Source organism: Myxine glutinosa, chromosome 2 (genome assembly GCF_964187855.1).
Source record: "Myxine glutinosa chromosome 2, kmMyxGlut1.1, whole genome shotgun sequence".
Lineage (NCBI taxonomy): Eukaryota > Metazoa > Chordata > Myxini > Myxiniformes > Myxinidae > Myxine > Myxine glutinosa.
In genome coordinates, this window is record NC_136262.1 from 92990940 (window position 1) to 93006717 (window position 15778).

Below are 15778 nucleotides of genomic sequence, written 5' to 3' on the forward strand. Positions count from 1 at the left end.
GATACTTGCCATCGGACACCTGGCGGGAAACACGCAACAATCGTGAGGAAGCTTTGCGCATTCGGCATGCCAGGGAGATCGAAAGACTCTCTGAACACACGACAAAACTACCTCCACTGGCCGTCGGGGACCATGTCCGGATCCAGAACCAGACCGGCCTGGAACCACGAAAATGGGACCGGACCGGAACCGTGATTGAGGTAAAACAATTCGATCAATACGTTGTCAAGGTGGATGGCTCCGGAAGAATCACTCTCCGGAATCGTAAGTTCCTGCGACGTTTTACGCCTTTCAGCATGACAACTCCCACTACGACTGGCAAAAGTGGCATGCTGCCAACCGTTATGCCAAGTGTTATGCCAATCGTACCGAAATACTTAATGTCTGGTACCCAACCCATCGCCACTCCAAGAGTCTGTCTCAATCCTGTTACCACTCCCCAGAAGGGTGAACCCCAACATGTCATTGCGCCGGGCTTACCATCACAGACACTCCGCTCCACCACCGCGATGACACCACCCGCGAGAGTCGCTAACCAACCACATGTGCAGACCACCGCCACACCTCCACGGTCACTGCCTATTTCTGCCCCCTTGACGGTTCGGGTGATGATGGACCAGCTGGAGGGGACTCCGGCGTCGGACAGGGCGATAGTGAACCACCCACCGGAGACTCCCACAATGGACCAGGAAATTATGAACTGCCCTCAGAGGACTCCGACGATTGATCGGGTGGTGACGGGCCGCCCGAAGCGAATTATCAAACCACCAGCCCGATTCAATTCAGTAGAATATCAATTATAAACTCATGTGATCCTTTTTCTCGGTCTCCAGTTTCGTTCTATTCTGTGTCACAATTGAACGTTTTTGGGAAAGGGAGATAGACAACTCTTGTATGGTGCTGTTCTCTATTGCGTTCTCATCTTGTGTAATACTGCGCATTGTTATTTGCATATTCTGTATCTATTATCTTATTCTAATATCTACCATCGCTTTCTTTGTCTTGCAGATTGATTGTTCATCGTTGTTGCTAATAAACCTGCATTCAATTGATACATTCTTGTTTAGTTTATTTAAGGTAAGATGTGCATGATTTAATGTTTTATCATGCTAGCAGAAGTACCCAGCGTTGCCGGGCATGGGAGGGGAGGCGAGGGAGGGGGGGAGGCAGAGGAGGGGGGCGAGGGGGGAAGGGGAGAGAGGAGCGAAGGGGAGGTAAGGGGGGAGGGGGGAGGGAGAGTGCTCAGTAGAGTGGCGGCAAGAGAGTAAGGGGGTTCATCACCTTTTTGTTGAATATATACTGGTGAATGTGGCGTTCATCACGTTTCGGAGTTAAGTGTGATGCCGATCAGGAAGAAGAAGAAGCCTTACTCCCAACTTCGTACACTTCCAGAATTGTTTGATTTATTTGTATTCAAATGTCTGGTGATTGTTTTGTATTTATTTATGTGAATGTGTACTTGTATATTAAGCTGTCATTCATTAAAAAAGGCTTTGGCACTATCGAGCGATTTTTGTTTTTTTAACTCCAAAAAAACCAACTTTTTTGTTCAATTTCTTTCTTTCTTTCTGTTTTGCGTAAAACACTCCCAGGCACCCACTGATGAACCTCTGAAAGTTTGACGAAGATCCGTTTGGCCAACTCTGAGAAAAATGGTGACACAGACAGACAGACAGACACACACACAGACCAACATCTCTCTTATATAGGAAATTATGGAGTGTGTAAGGAAAGTTATAAATACATGATAATACGTAATATGATAATACGTAATCCTATAGCGAGTAAAGTTGGAATAAATGATGATGCATGGAATTGACTGACTGCCTGGACGCAACTGAGGTTGTGGATCTACTGATGTACCATCTATTGATGGGAAACTAGTCAATTGCTTACAGGTTAAGGTTCTTGCTTTAGGTAGGGAACTATGTTTTGAGGTTTAGAATTTAAATAAAGTTGAATAGGGGATGTTGTGAAATTAACATCATTTACAGAAATCCTTTAAATTATTTATATTTAAGTTTAGGAACAACCAATACTGTACAGTTAATTAAATGCATTTTAAAATAAGAATTGAAAAAGAGAAATAATAATTGAAAATCATAAGAGATAGAATTGTGAGAAACAAAAATAAAAAGACAAGATGTGTGTGTGTGTGTGTGTGTGTGTGTGTGTGTGTATGTATGTATGTGTGTGTGTGTGTGTGTGTGTGTATGTGTATATGTGTGTCTACGTGTATATGTGTGTGCATGTGTGTGTGTGTGTGTGTGTGTGTGTGTGTGTGTGTGTGTGTGTGTGTGTGTGTGGTGTGTGTGTGTGTGTGTGTGTGTGTGTGTATGTGTGTATATGTGTATGTGTGTGTGTGTGTGTGTGTGTGTGTGTATATGTGTGTGTGTGTATGTGTGTTTATGTGTGTGTGTGTGTGTGTGTGTGTGTGTGTATGTGTGTATATGTGTATGTCTACGTGTATAATCTGTCTATGTGTGTGCATGTGCGTGTGCGTATGTGTGTGGATGTATATTTGTGCATATATATATATATATATATATGCACAAATATCCACATTGTCCACATTGTCTGTATATATATATATACAGACTTGGCATTACATTAAATGCCAAGTCTGTATATATATATATACAGACATGGCATTTAATATGGAATATTTTTTTTTTCTTGAATTGGGTTTACTTTCTTAACTCAGTATATCAATCTAGTGAGTTTCTTTTACACTTTGGTGATTTATTTGTTAAAAGAACCATGTCACTGATTGTCTGTCGCAGCAAGAAGTCAACAACAGGATTATATCACAGGTGGCGTGACAAAATGTACGGACAGGTACATTTGATGATTGGCTTCACAGTCGGGTATACAAGGGTTGTTGCGTTCTGTATTAGTGGAAAACAACTGCTGCACATCTCCAAAAGTTATTGCCGCTTCCTCTGGAGATGGTCCGTCAACTCGACAATGCTGTTTGTCATGGAGAAGTGGCTTTACGAAATTACGGCATGAAACAGCGTGCTATTGCTCGGCAGTATGGCATCACTCAAGGTCAGGTGTCAAAGATCCTAAAACGAAATGCTCAGAGGGGTGTCCCTACTCCAATACAGAGGCCAGGACGTCCCCGCAGAACCACAAGGAGGGATGATCGCCAGCTGCACCGGTTAGTCCGCAATGGCCGTACCAAGTCAGCTAATCGGCTTAGGGCTGAGTGGCAGCAACTGACAAATGTGCCTGTATCCAGAAGGCTAGTCAACCAATGACTGGTTCAAGCAGGCTATCGTGCCAGGCATCCCCTGAGAAAGCCACGCCTGACCAGACAACACCGCCAGTGCCGACTGCATTGGGCCAGAGAGCACCGTCAATGGCAGCCAGGAGACTGGAATCACATGATCTTCAGTGACGAATCCAGATTTCTGGTCTATCGTCAAGATGGTCACGTCCGAGTGTGCAGCAAGCGCATGAAGCCTACAACAAAGATTGTATAGTGCCAAGAGTCCAAGCTGGAGGTAGTGGGGTGACCGTTTGGGCTGCTTTTCATGCAGGGGGCAAAACTGACCTGGTTGTTCTGAATGGAAACCTAAACCAGTTCAAGCGCAGGGCCACTCTGGAAGAAACATTGCTTCCATTTGCTCGTGCAGCCTTTCGAGGAAACTTTGTCTTCCAAGATGACAATGCACGGCCTCATCGTGCTCGCATAATCCAACACTTTCTTGCTGACCGTGGTGTAGAGCATATGGAGTGGCCTGCCATGTCCCCGAATATGAATCCGATAGAGAACTTGTGGGCAGAATTAACGCGTCAAATCGACCACTTGGACCAGCAGCCGACCTCTGTGCGTGAATTGCAGCAGGCTATTGTCACTGCATGGCAAGCGATTCCTGTCCAAACCTTGGCAAATCTCGTGAACAGCATGCCTCAACGTGTACGTGCTCTCCTGAATGCTCGTGGGGGTTACACGAAGTACTGAACTGTAATTTTACTGTCCGTAATCCCAGTCGTATTTTAACTTTTGTTTTTGTTATAAATTTTTTTTAGCTAATGTGCAAAATAAAGAGATACTTCTGGAAAACGTACAGAAGTTTAACACAGTACTGTCCATGAATTGAGTTCGATATCAGTTTACATGACTTTCAAGGATCAATTTATTTGTTTCAAAATGTCAAATGTGGTTTTTGTTTCTTTTAAAGGTCACATTAACAAAATCTAGAATAATTTCAACATAATTCCAATGAACTTTTGGCTCTAAGACATCTTGAAAAGTAAGTTCACCCCCACAAAAAAATATTCCATATTAAATTCCAAGTCTGTGTATATATATATATATATATATATATATATATATATATATATATATATATATATATATATATATATATATATATATATATATATATATATATATATATATGTACGTATATATTGTTACGGATCTCGGAGTACGGCACTCCCTTTACCGAGGGGGGGGGGGGTTAATCCCCTCGTCTATTAAGCTGGCCGTCTCCGGTCCTGGAGCTATGACGTCACTTCCTGTCAGCGCTGAATAGGGTGGTAAGCCAATTTTTGTATACTGAATCGAGGCTCATGAAAGAGCTGAAAATGTTCCTATTACCTAATTACCAGCGCCTTCCGGTACGCGAGGAAATGAGCCCCGCCCGAGCCGCGGCTGTAATGGACACGCCGAGCGAAGCGAGCCACGACTCAGGCCATTAACAAAAGGACTAAACCCGATTATAGCGGTTGGCCAAATCGTGCCACAGGTACTCAATGGGGAAGAGACTAAAGTGACCGCATGAGAGGAACCAAAGAATGAGAAGGGTGAAGGAAGAACAAATATGATTTATTACTATCTAAAAGAGGAAATGAAAGAATGGAATATACAGAAGAGGAAACAAAAGGACATAGGGCAACCTTAGACACTCTTATGTAACACGCCCAGGACAAACAGACAGACTCACACGAAAGGTAGCTGGTAGGGGAGGAAGGTCCAGGCAGATGGTTCCAGGCTCTGGGTCCGCCGCGAAGAATGGCAGGCAGCTGGCGTCGTTGGTGCTCGACCGGACCTTACAAAGGTGAGGGGCTGGAATGCGCGTCCGTATAGCGTGCTGAACGCGCTCAAAACCAACGGCGGTTCGTATCAAAAACGATTGTCCCAAACAATCCTCCGCGCAATGTTCTTGTATTCGCCGCCTCTGTGCTGTTTGCTCAAGTTTGCCAATCAGCTGCCGATCTTCTCTCCTCGCATCTGCCGATCTCCCCCGCATCTGCTCTCTCGCTCATCTCCCGTTCCTCTCTGTGAAAAGGCTTTGCGCTCGCGCTTTTATTGCAAGCTTCACGTATTAAGCCGCGTCCGCTTTGCTCCGCCTACCGGTGAACACGCCTCGGCCTGGATTGGTCACGAGGGTTAATTGTTACCTCCCCTCTTGACGTGTTGATGGGGCCATGCCTAGGTTCCTGGCCACTCCTCCCTTCTTCTCCAACTTGACCGTGTGCGTAATGGCGTCTTGAGATGGGCACTGCAGCTAGCAGAGAAGCGCAATATGTTGTGGAGGGCATTTTACGCCGCAATATGAATGGAATAGGATTTGGAGAAGGGGGCTAGGTTATTTGATAAATACATCGCAGAGTCAAACTATTGGGAACAAGTCCTTAACTGAAACATAGACTAATGAAATAACTAAAGAGGATCCTATGGTGTCCTACGTGTTGTACATGGCCTAACTATGGTGCAACCTTTTCAAAGGGGGATATTTACAAGAATTATTATTACTAGGGCATGCCCGTACTATATATATATCTAAAATTATATCCCCCCCCCCTCTATTTACATGAAATGGTTTGGTCCATTCGCAAAGCCAAAGCGAACGGCTTGCGAGTACGGTGACAATCCCCCCCCTCTATTTACATGAAATGGTTTGGTCCATTCGCAAAGCCAAAGCGAACGGCTTGCGAGTACGGTAGAACCCCCCCCCCCCCTCTATTTACATGAAATGGTTTGGTCCATTCGCAAAGCCAAAGCAAACGGCGAACGGCTAAATCGCCATAGCTCGGTAACTACTTCTCCGATTAATATGAAACCTTGAAAAGGCACATCCTCAGGTCCCCAGCAATATACCTGGCAAGTTTCAAGTATATCGGACCCGTGGTTGTCGAGAAACAGCGGTCACAGACAAACAAACACACAGACACACAGACACACACACACACAGAGATTACTGGAATTATAGATAGATACAAAGTGAAGGTTCTAAAAACCGTAACACAGCACCCATCTCTCCTCCAGGCACGTCCAGTGCCCACAAAAACTTTAACTTAATGTGACACTCAGGTGTAGTAACCCTCTACTATTAACCTTACCCTGAGTGCGACAGTTTTAAAACAATTAAGTATGTCCCGCCTGCTGCGTTGCATTCTATCTAACAGATTCACGCCCACAGGATAACCGAATCACGGAATTAATTCTCAAAATTACACATTGACAGTGGGGAGCATTATTTACAAAGACACACTATTTGGTATTTACAAAACTAAACCCAGGACCTGTTCTTTTGGGAAACAAAAGCAGAGTTTTTGGAAAGAGGAAAGGTCATGCACTGCACTGCACCGGTACACCATATCCATGGGTGCTCTGAGGCGCACAATTGATATTGCAGTGCAATCTCAGAGCACCAAAAGCACCACCATAAAGCACCCAATAAAAAAAACACAAAGCACCATCCAGTGCACAGTTATACAGTTCAAAAAGTCACACTGGCGTCCTCGCTGCACAGCAGATGTTCTGCTGGGGTCGATGTTCTGGGTGTCTTCTTGACTTGCTGCCTATTTGAGAGATAACAAAAACACAAAAAGGGCACAAAAGCGTCCACTTTTTCTTTGTTTAATTATGGCCAGCAGGGGCCAACTAGGGTGGTCCACCTGCTTGGCATAGGTGCCACCTTTACCGTGGTCCGCAAGCAAGATTCCCCAGCGGTGGCCATGCCACAGCCGTGTGATCCATGATGTGGTGCTCGGCCACAAACGTGTGGTCCATTAGTGGGCTTGGCCACAAATGTGTGGTCCATAAGTGGTGTACCGGTCCAGGCAGGCAGGCAGCGGAGGTGCGGGCACACAACTGCGGCGCCTGCACGCTTTCCCCTCAGTGCCCAGCGAGCACGGTCCATAGGTGGGGAAGGAAGACAAAGCAGAGTTAGCGGGGTGCAAGGGCGCAAGGGTACACATCAATCACAAGGAAATGCAGAGGTGAGATGCCAGGAGAGCGAGCAGAGAAAGCTCGTCCCTACCGTATGCCCCTGTCACCTAATCTAACCTTGCCCCTTACCCCATATTTACACAATTTACAAATCCGTCGCTAACGTCCTGTCTTCCCCATATCTCCCCTAATCCAAATTCGTCGACAATCCCTCTACCAAATTTGCCATCAATCAATTTATCATCAATGCCTCCTCGATGGAACAATCAGCACATTGTCACCCCCACGTCATGATGCGTCTTACATACCATACATTTGCAAAAAACGGTGGTGTGGAGTCCTGTCACCCTAGGTGAGTGGATGTAGATGGTGCGAAGAGATTCCAATCCTAACTATACTCTAAATGACTTTAACACACTTACTCTACCCGGGGTCTTTCCCTGCCAAACCATTGGCCATCTTGCACTATGTGGTTCTACGAACCGAACTCCCATTGACCAAACTGTGGTGCTCACCAATTTGGGGTCTCTATCCCCCGATTCTACTCCCTGTGCCCTCGCACAATTTCCGGGCTGGGTCGTGTGGCGCTCCCAGCAGGTCCGCTCACCTGCACACCTCCGCCACTGCAGTTGTCTCCAAGCTTACCTGCTCCTTACTCTAACCTACCTGGGGAAGGCCCTCTGGCGCTCTCACCCCCTCGGTGCCCTCTCTGGCACTGAGCTACCAGGGTCCGTCCTCCGGATCCTCGGGCCCCATTGAACAACTCTACTGGCTCCCAGAGCCTACCTGCGGCCTCACCTGGCCGACATAATAACAGTGGCGGAGTGCTCAACCAATCACACTCACCAACAGGCCACACGCTCACCCAATTGACTCCACTAATGCACGCAACACAACACTCCTGTGCAACTACCCGCACCACAGATGCCAATATCCAACCACAATTTACCTACTCCCTCTATTTACTTTTAAACTACCCTCCCTGGGTACTCGTGAAGGGGTCCATCTTCCCCATCCACTCCTTTCGCACCAACCACTCCACTCCACGTATTCCACACTACTCACTCCACACCATTCATTCCATACTCCATTTACTCCATACCATCTATTCCATACTCCATTTATTCCATACCAGCTATTCCACACAACTATTCTCCATACACCTGTGCTTCACCTGCACTTGCACACTCACCTGGTGCTCACGCACACCTGGTGGCACTTGCACCCTCCTTCCCTCAAGGACCATTCACTCAACACAATACACTCAACTCAATGCACAATCATGCCAATCATCATGCTCACCACAAATAACTTCCATACCCATTCCTCATTTCTGCACTCTCACCACAAACACATAGCATCATCTAAGCTGACTACCCCCTTCTAAGATTCGTGCTTCCCAGTCGCCCCTTATACTATTGCACTCCCTCGTCATTATAATCCACTAATCTGCTACGTCCCCTCTGCAGGTATAATGTCGCTACTTAATTCTACAGTTACCTACTGTCATTTCTAAACCCGAACATTATAACCTAACCCTCCCGGGCTAGTTTTCACAGTCATACCCCATAAATCCTATTGCTCCTTCGCCCCCATGTGAGGGATGGTAGAGATACCACCCCCCCCCCCAACCCAACACTGGGTATCAATTTCCAACCATCACTATTCCCAATTTCGAATCACAAGTTATTTCAAGCCAATTCCCTACCAATTCCAAACAATAACACTATCATCATCACAGTCCGCTATATCTGAGCCTCCTCGGTACATCCATGCATTTTCAAAGCTCGGCTTCGCAAAGCCGAGCAGTGAATACAGGTGGTTTGTCGCCTGTGGTTGGGTCCGTCCGGCATCCGATTCAGGGGAGGAGGTTTCGTCGGGCCAAGGTTCAAAGCACCATCCATACGCAAGGCCTTTCGCTCCCATGCACGATGGCCCAGCCTTGCCCAGGTGGAACGCCGCCACCACAAGGGGGCGCCGTTCTGACCCCTCCTACCTCCCCTCGAACCGGGCCGGTGGCTTTGCCTAGCCAAGCTCGGAATCGACCGTGCAGGGTGGGGCCCGGCCCGGATCGTGCACGACGCTCTGAACAGGAGCGACGCGACACCGATCCCCGCCGGCTCCCGCAACCCACACCGCCCGGCACGGACCGAGGGCTCGCGTCGGTTATACGTCAGGCTAGACGCTAACCCGGTTAACGTCGATGCCTTACTCGCATGCTCACATCCACATGTGACTCTTCCCATACTCACAAATTCTCGCGTGCCAACGCCTTTCGTACATCCCGCACATTCCTCTCGCGCATCCATTCTCCTCGCACACTCTATCATCACACACTCCGTTCCACACCTCTCCTCCGTTACGTCATCCGTAACGCTCCTGGGTGTGCACTCCTGCACATACCCACTCACGCGCTCCGATGTGCCCTCCCGCACACGCGCCACAACCAAATCAGGTGTGCGTTCTTGCACACCCGCCACAACCAACTCTCTCTCCATGTCACTCTCATCACACATACACTCCGACGTGCATTCTCGCTCGCACTCGGTTTCACTTCCATACTCTGTCGTGCATTCTCCCTCGCACCCGGTATCACACTCGCGCTCCGATGCCATTCGTACACGCGCGCCGTTCACGTTCACCTTCACACACCTTTTCCTCACGCGCACGCCATTTTCTCTCACACCACTCACAAGGGACCCTCCACCAACGCCCAGGTGCTTTCGCGATCCCAAGCGTGCGAAAATTCTTTTCGCGGCAAACACTTTCCCGAAAAATCTCTTAGTACCGTACACAGCCCGACTCACCTTCGGGGTTCTTATTCTTCGCTCCACACGCACCTGCAAATCTTTATAAGGATTAACAAGCATGGCATCATGATGTGGGCACGGACTTTGCACATTTATCCATTTCTCCCTGCCGCGAGTGCTTTCCTAAATCTGCGGTCTCTCCAATTCCAATTTCCACTACTGCTTCGATTGATTCGGTTTTAATTTCTTTTTCCAGCCCAACGACCGCTGTCTCTAATAAAATTTTCTCTTCTACCTCGGCGGTCGCCGGCTTCCCCATACCCCGGGTCGCGATCTCTATACCCGTCCAGTTATCTGCGCCTTGCTCCAACTCGCTTCTCCTGCGCTCCTCGAGTCGCGCTACCTCGTCGTGTACAAATGCGCTTTTCCCACCCGACCTGCGGTTAATGTTCTCCCCACATTTTTGTATGCGGTCACCCATTCTGTCCCCAAATTTACTTATTTGCTCACTCATTCCGTTTCCAATCCCTTCAATATTGGCCCTCATTTCTCCCATACCCTTACTCAATCCCCCTAATTTGGTTTTCCAATCATTTCCCATTTCCTCAATTTGGTTTCCCATCTCGTTTCTCAATCCTCCAATTTGGTTTCCCATCTCGTTTCTCAATCCTCCAATTTGGTTTCCCATCTCACTTTTCAATTGCTCACTGGTACCCCTTGCTTCGTCCCTCTGCATTTCTATAGATGCTCGTAGTTGTTCTAGGAGCACATACAGGTCCCAACCCGCTGGCACCGTGGGCTCGGCTCTCGCCGCCATGTGCGAGGCGCCGCCATCTTGTGCCGCCGCTACCACGTGCGAGGCGCCGCCATCTTGTGCGCCTGCAACCCCCACTGTTACACCTTCCTCAACCCCCTCTTCCATTACTCCCACTGCCTCCCTGGGGTCCTGGGTTGACTCTAACCCCTCTTCTATCTCCCCCACCGGCATCCGACCGCCTTGACTATCCATGGCACGACTCAATTTGGATGTTAAATAATAAATTTTGGCCGCTCGTAATTTCGACCAAATTTTTTTTTTTCCAGATGTTAAAAATTTGGTTCAGGCTTCAAATCCCACTCCTGGCAGCAATTGTTACGGATCTCGGAGTACGGCACTCCCCTTACCGAGGGGGGGGGGGTTAATCCCCTCGTCTATTAAGCTGGCCGTCTCCGGTCCTGGAGCTATGACGTCACTTCCGGTCAGCGCTGATTATGGTGGTAGACCAATTTTTCCTATTACCTAATTACCAACGCCTTCCGGTAAGCGAGGAAATGAGCCCCGCCCGAGCCGCGGCTGTAATCGACACGCCGAGCGAAGCGAGCCACGACTCAGGCCGTTAACAAAAGGACTAAACCCGATTATAGCGGTTGGCCAAATCGTGCCACAGGTACTCAATGGGGAAGAGACTAAAGCGACCGGATGAGAGGAACCAAAGAATGAGAAGGGTGAAGGAAGAACAAATATGATTTATTACTATCTAAAAGAGGAAACGAAAGAAGGGAATATACAGAAGAGGAAACAAAAGGACATAGGGCAACCTTAGACACTCTTATATAACACGCCCAGGACAAACAGACAGACTCACACGAAAGGTAGCTGGTAGGGGAGGAAGGTCCAGGCAGATGGTTCCAGGCTCCGGGTCCGCCGCGAAGAATGGCAGGCAGCTGGCATCGTTGGCGCTCGACCGGACCTTACAAATGCGAGGGGCTGGAATGCGCGTCCGTATAGCGTGCTGAACGCGCTCAAAACCAACGGCGGTTCGTATCGAAAACGATCTTCCCAAACGATCCTCCGTGCAATGTTCTTGTATTCGCCGCCTCTGCGCTGTTTGCTCAAGTTTGCCGATCAGCTGCCGGTCTTCTCTCCTCGCATCTGCCGATCTCCCCCGCATCTGCTCTCTCGCTCATCTCCCGTTCCTCTCTGTGAAAAGGCTTTGCACTCGCGCTTTTATTGCAAGCTTCGTGTATTAAGCTGCGTCCGCTTTGCTCCGCCTACCGGTGAACACGCCTCGGCCCGGATTGGTCACGAGGGTTAATTGTTACCTCCCCTCGTGACACGTTGATGGGGCCACGCCTAGGTTCCTGGCCGCTCCTCCCTTCTTCTCCAACTTGACCACGTGCGTAATGGCGTCTTGAGACGGGCGCTGCAGCTAGCAGAGAAGCGCAATATGTTGTGGAGGGCAGTTTACGCCGCAATATGAATGGAATAGGAATTGGAGAAGGGGGCTAGGTTATTTGATAAATACAACGCAGAGTCAAACTATTGGGAACGAATCCTTAACTGAAACATAGATTAATGAAATAACTAAAGAGGATCCTATGGTGTCCTACGTGTTGTACATGGCCTAACTAGGGTGCAACCTTTACAAAGGGGGATATTTACAAGAATTATTATTATACAAAGTGAAGGTTCTAAAAACCGTAACAATATATATATATATATATATATATTGTTGCGAATATGGAATTTGGCCTCCATATCCGCTTGTAAATATTCCCCTATTTCCCCAATACTCCCCAACTATCCCCAATCCCCCATTCCCTAGTCCCATTGTCTGTAAACAACAATCAGTAGCGCCGACCTTCCCCTTTTTCCCCCATTAAATGTCGTGCCCAGGTCCACCGCATCTCACGTAGACAACTTTCGGACATCTTGCTAGTTATTCTTAGTCTATGTCAGTTAAGGACTCCTTTCCATTAATTCTGACTCTTCGTTGCACCAGAATGTGATTATATGGCACCAGTAGTGAGTTTAGGACCTTTCCCATACCTCCTTCCATCTTCTTCCCCAAACAACAACTACAACTACAACTACAACTACAACTACAACTACAACTACAACTACAACAACAATTACAACAACAACGACGCTGCACCGGGGGAGTGTGCGTCATCACACCGGCTCGGTTAGCCGCCATTGACAATGCGCGCCGGACCATGCGCTCCACGGGGTTACCACGAAGGGGCTGGCTGTCAGCTCCTCGTCAAGGGCGGAGCCGGTAACCCCCCCGCACGCACCCAATGAGAAGCAACGAGCCGATTCCATCTGGGGCGGAGCTAACGAGCCGAGGGCGTGTCACTCCCCGCCGGATCTACGCAGCGACTTGCCGGATGTGAGGACAGATGCGCCCCCAGCTTGAGCAGACAAGACGCCATCCGAGCGCTGCGACCTCCCCGCATCTCTAGACCGGACCGGGTCGATCCTGCCCTGAGCCCAGGTGCACCTGGAGCCATCGATAACCGCTTTCCTTGCCATCAATCCCCGTGTGAGTCAGCCTTGTCCCGTTTATCTGTCGTCCGTTGGGGTGAATATAAGATTGTGTTTAAGTGCCCACCTTACTATGCTGTCCCTCTGGTAGTTGTAATCTAACCTTCCGTCACAATATAACCTCCTCCGGAGGGCTTGAGAACTGAACCCTGGGTGTCATGTCATTTTAATCCCAGCCGGGTGTCCTTTTCCTTTATTGACCTAGCGCAGCGCGATTAGTCAACGTTCGGGTATAATCGGGTAACTTGTGCAGACGTGGTCAAACCAAAACCGCTCGGTAAATAACATCTAAGCCACGTCAGTAACAATTGGTGTCGAGGAGTGGAATTCGAACCCGGGACTAAATTTATTAGGCCCAAATTTGTAACAAGTAGAATCGATTCGGAGCGCGTTTCCCGCGCGAAATTATAACGGCCGAAATTTGTTTTGTTGTATAAAAACCCGAATTTTGAAAGTCGCGCTATGGCAGACCAAGACAGCTGGGGTCCGGTAGGGGAGAGTGAGGCAGGGTCGGTCCAGGACCAAATTGAGGGACATGAGGGACAGGAGGAGAGCGAAGCAGCGAGGGTAGCAGACGCACAAAATAGCGTCGTTGTGCCCGACATTGCGGGAGCGCAAAATGGCGCCTCGCTGATCACCGCGCCCGCGACCGTGGCAGCGCCCCCGGTGGATTGGAACTTGTTTTTCATACAAATGAAGGCCCTTATGGCCCAGAATAGCGAGAAATTGAGGGAGGACATGGGGTCCAATAGCGAGAAATTGAGGGAGGACATGGGGTCCAATAGCGAGAAATTGAGGGAGGACATGGGGTCCAATAGCGAGAAATTGAGGGAGGACATGGGGGCCAATAGCCAACGGTTAGAACAAAGGATGGGGGCCCAGATCGGAGGGTTAGGGAGTAGAATAGAGGGATTAGACAATAATTTTAAGGGTTTAGACAAGAAATTTGGGAAGTTAGACAATAATTTTGAGGAGTTAGACAAGAAATTTGGGAAATTAGACGATAGATTAGGGGAAATACAGGAGGGGTTAATGGGGGTAGAAAACAGAATGGCCGCTCAAGAGAATCAAATGGAAGGGGTGCAAAAAGGGTTAGAGGGGTTAGAAAACACCATGGAAGGCAAATTGAGGGACATGAGGGACCAAGCGGAAAGGGAAGTTAACCAAATGGGGCAGCAGATAGAGGGGGTCAGAATGGGGGTAGAAACCAAACTGGATGCTCACAGGGAGGAAATGGAGCAGATGAGGGTGGCATCTGGGCAGGAGATGCAAGTGATGGGAGAGGAGATCAGGAGAGGAGTGAGTGAGGAGGTCGGAGGAGTGCGCGAGGAGGTGAGGCACTGTAAGGAGCACATGGAGAAGGAGGTGAGAAAGGGGACTGTAAAATTGCAAGGGGGCATAGAGGACCTGACGCAGGAGGTGGAACAGCTGACGGAGGGACAAAAAGAACTAACGGACCAGGTAAAGAAGAACACAGCAGTAATAGGAGGGTTAAAAGCGACACAAAATGACCTAAAAAATGACTTGGTAGCGACGAAGAGGGAATGTCAGATGGTACGTGAGGGATTGACAACGAGGTTGGACGAGGTGATAGAGGTAATGGAGACGAAGGACCGGCAGGTGAGGACGCACCTGGAAACGGTCAAGGTAGCCTTGGAGGACGAGCTTGAGGAGACGTACCGGGGAATAAAAGAGGTGAAGCACAAATTAGAAGAAGTGGAAGAAGGGATGAGCGAAATTAAGAAGCGACGGAGAGGGGATAAGAAAGAGATAAAAGAGGAGATAAAAGAATTGGTCCAAAGTCTGTGTTTGGATCGTGATGATGTGCTCATTAACCGGATGAGGGATTCGCAGGTGATGGAGGAGAAGCGAAGAGGAAGAGGACCCGGTGTAAGTGGTGACCAATATGGTCGTGCGTATGATGCGCCAGGGGATTTAAGAAGCTTGGGGGTCAAGATGGACCCGGGTGTTCGTGAGAGGCCGTTGGTGAAGTGTGCGACAGGTCTGGTGTGCGAAAAAGGAGGTGTGCGAGAAAGTCCGACTCTGGGGTGTGTGAGGAAAAAGTGCGTGCCAAGGAGTGAGGGTGCTGGCGAGAGTGAGTCGGTCGTAGCGCGTGTGCGAGGGGGAACATGGAAGCGCGGTGTGGTAAGTGTTACAGAGGGTGTGATGGGAGAGTGTGCGCGAGAAAGGTGTGCGCGAGAAAGGTGTGTGACGGACAGGTGCATGAGGAAAGAGTGCGCTGTCAAGAGTAAGGGTGAGTGCGCTGTCAAGAATGGAGGTGAGAGTATTGAGAGTGACAAGGAGAGTGAGTTGGTTGTGACAGGTGAGCGAGGATGTACACCTGGGATGGAAGGATGCACACCTGGAATGGTAGAGCGTGAGTGGGAATGCACGCTGGAGTTGGTGGTGAGGCACGTGGTTGGGTGTGCGAATGAGGGCACACCTGTGATTGTCACAGAGGAGGTGACCGAGGAGGGGGCGCGAAGCGGTGTGTTGGTGAGGTGTGCTACTAACGAATGTGTGCCACAGTGT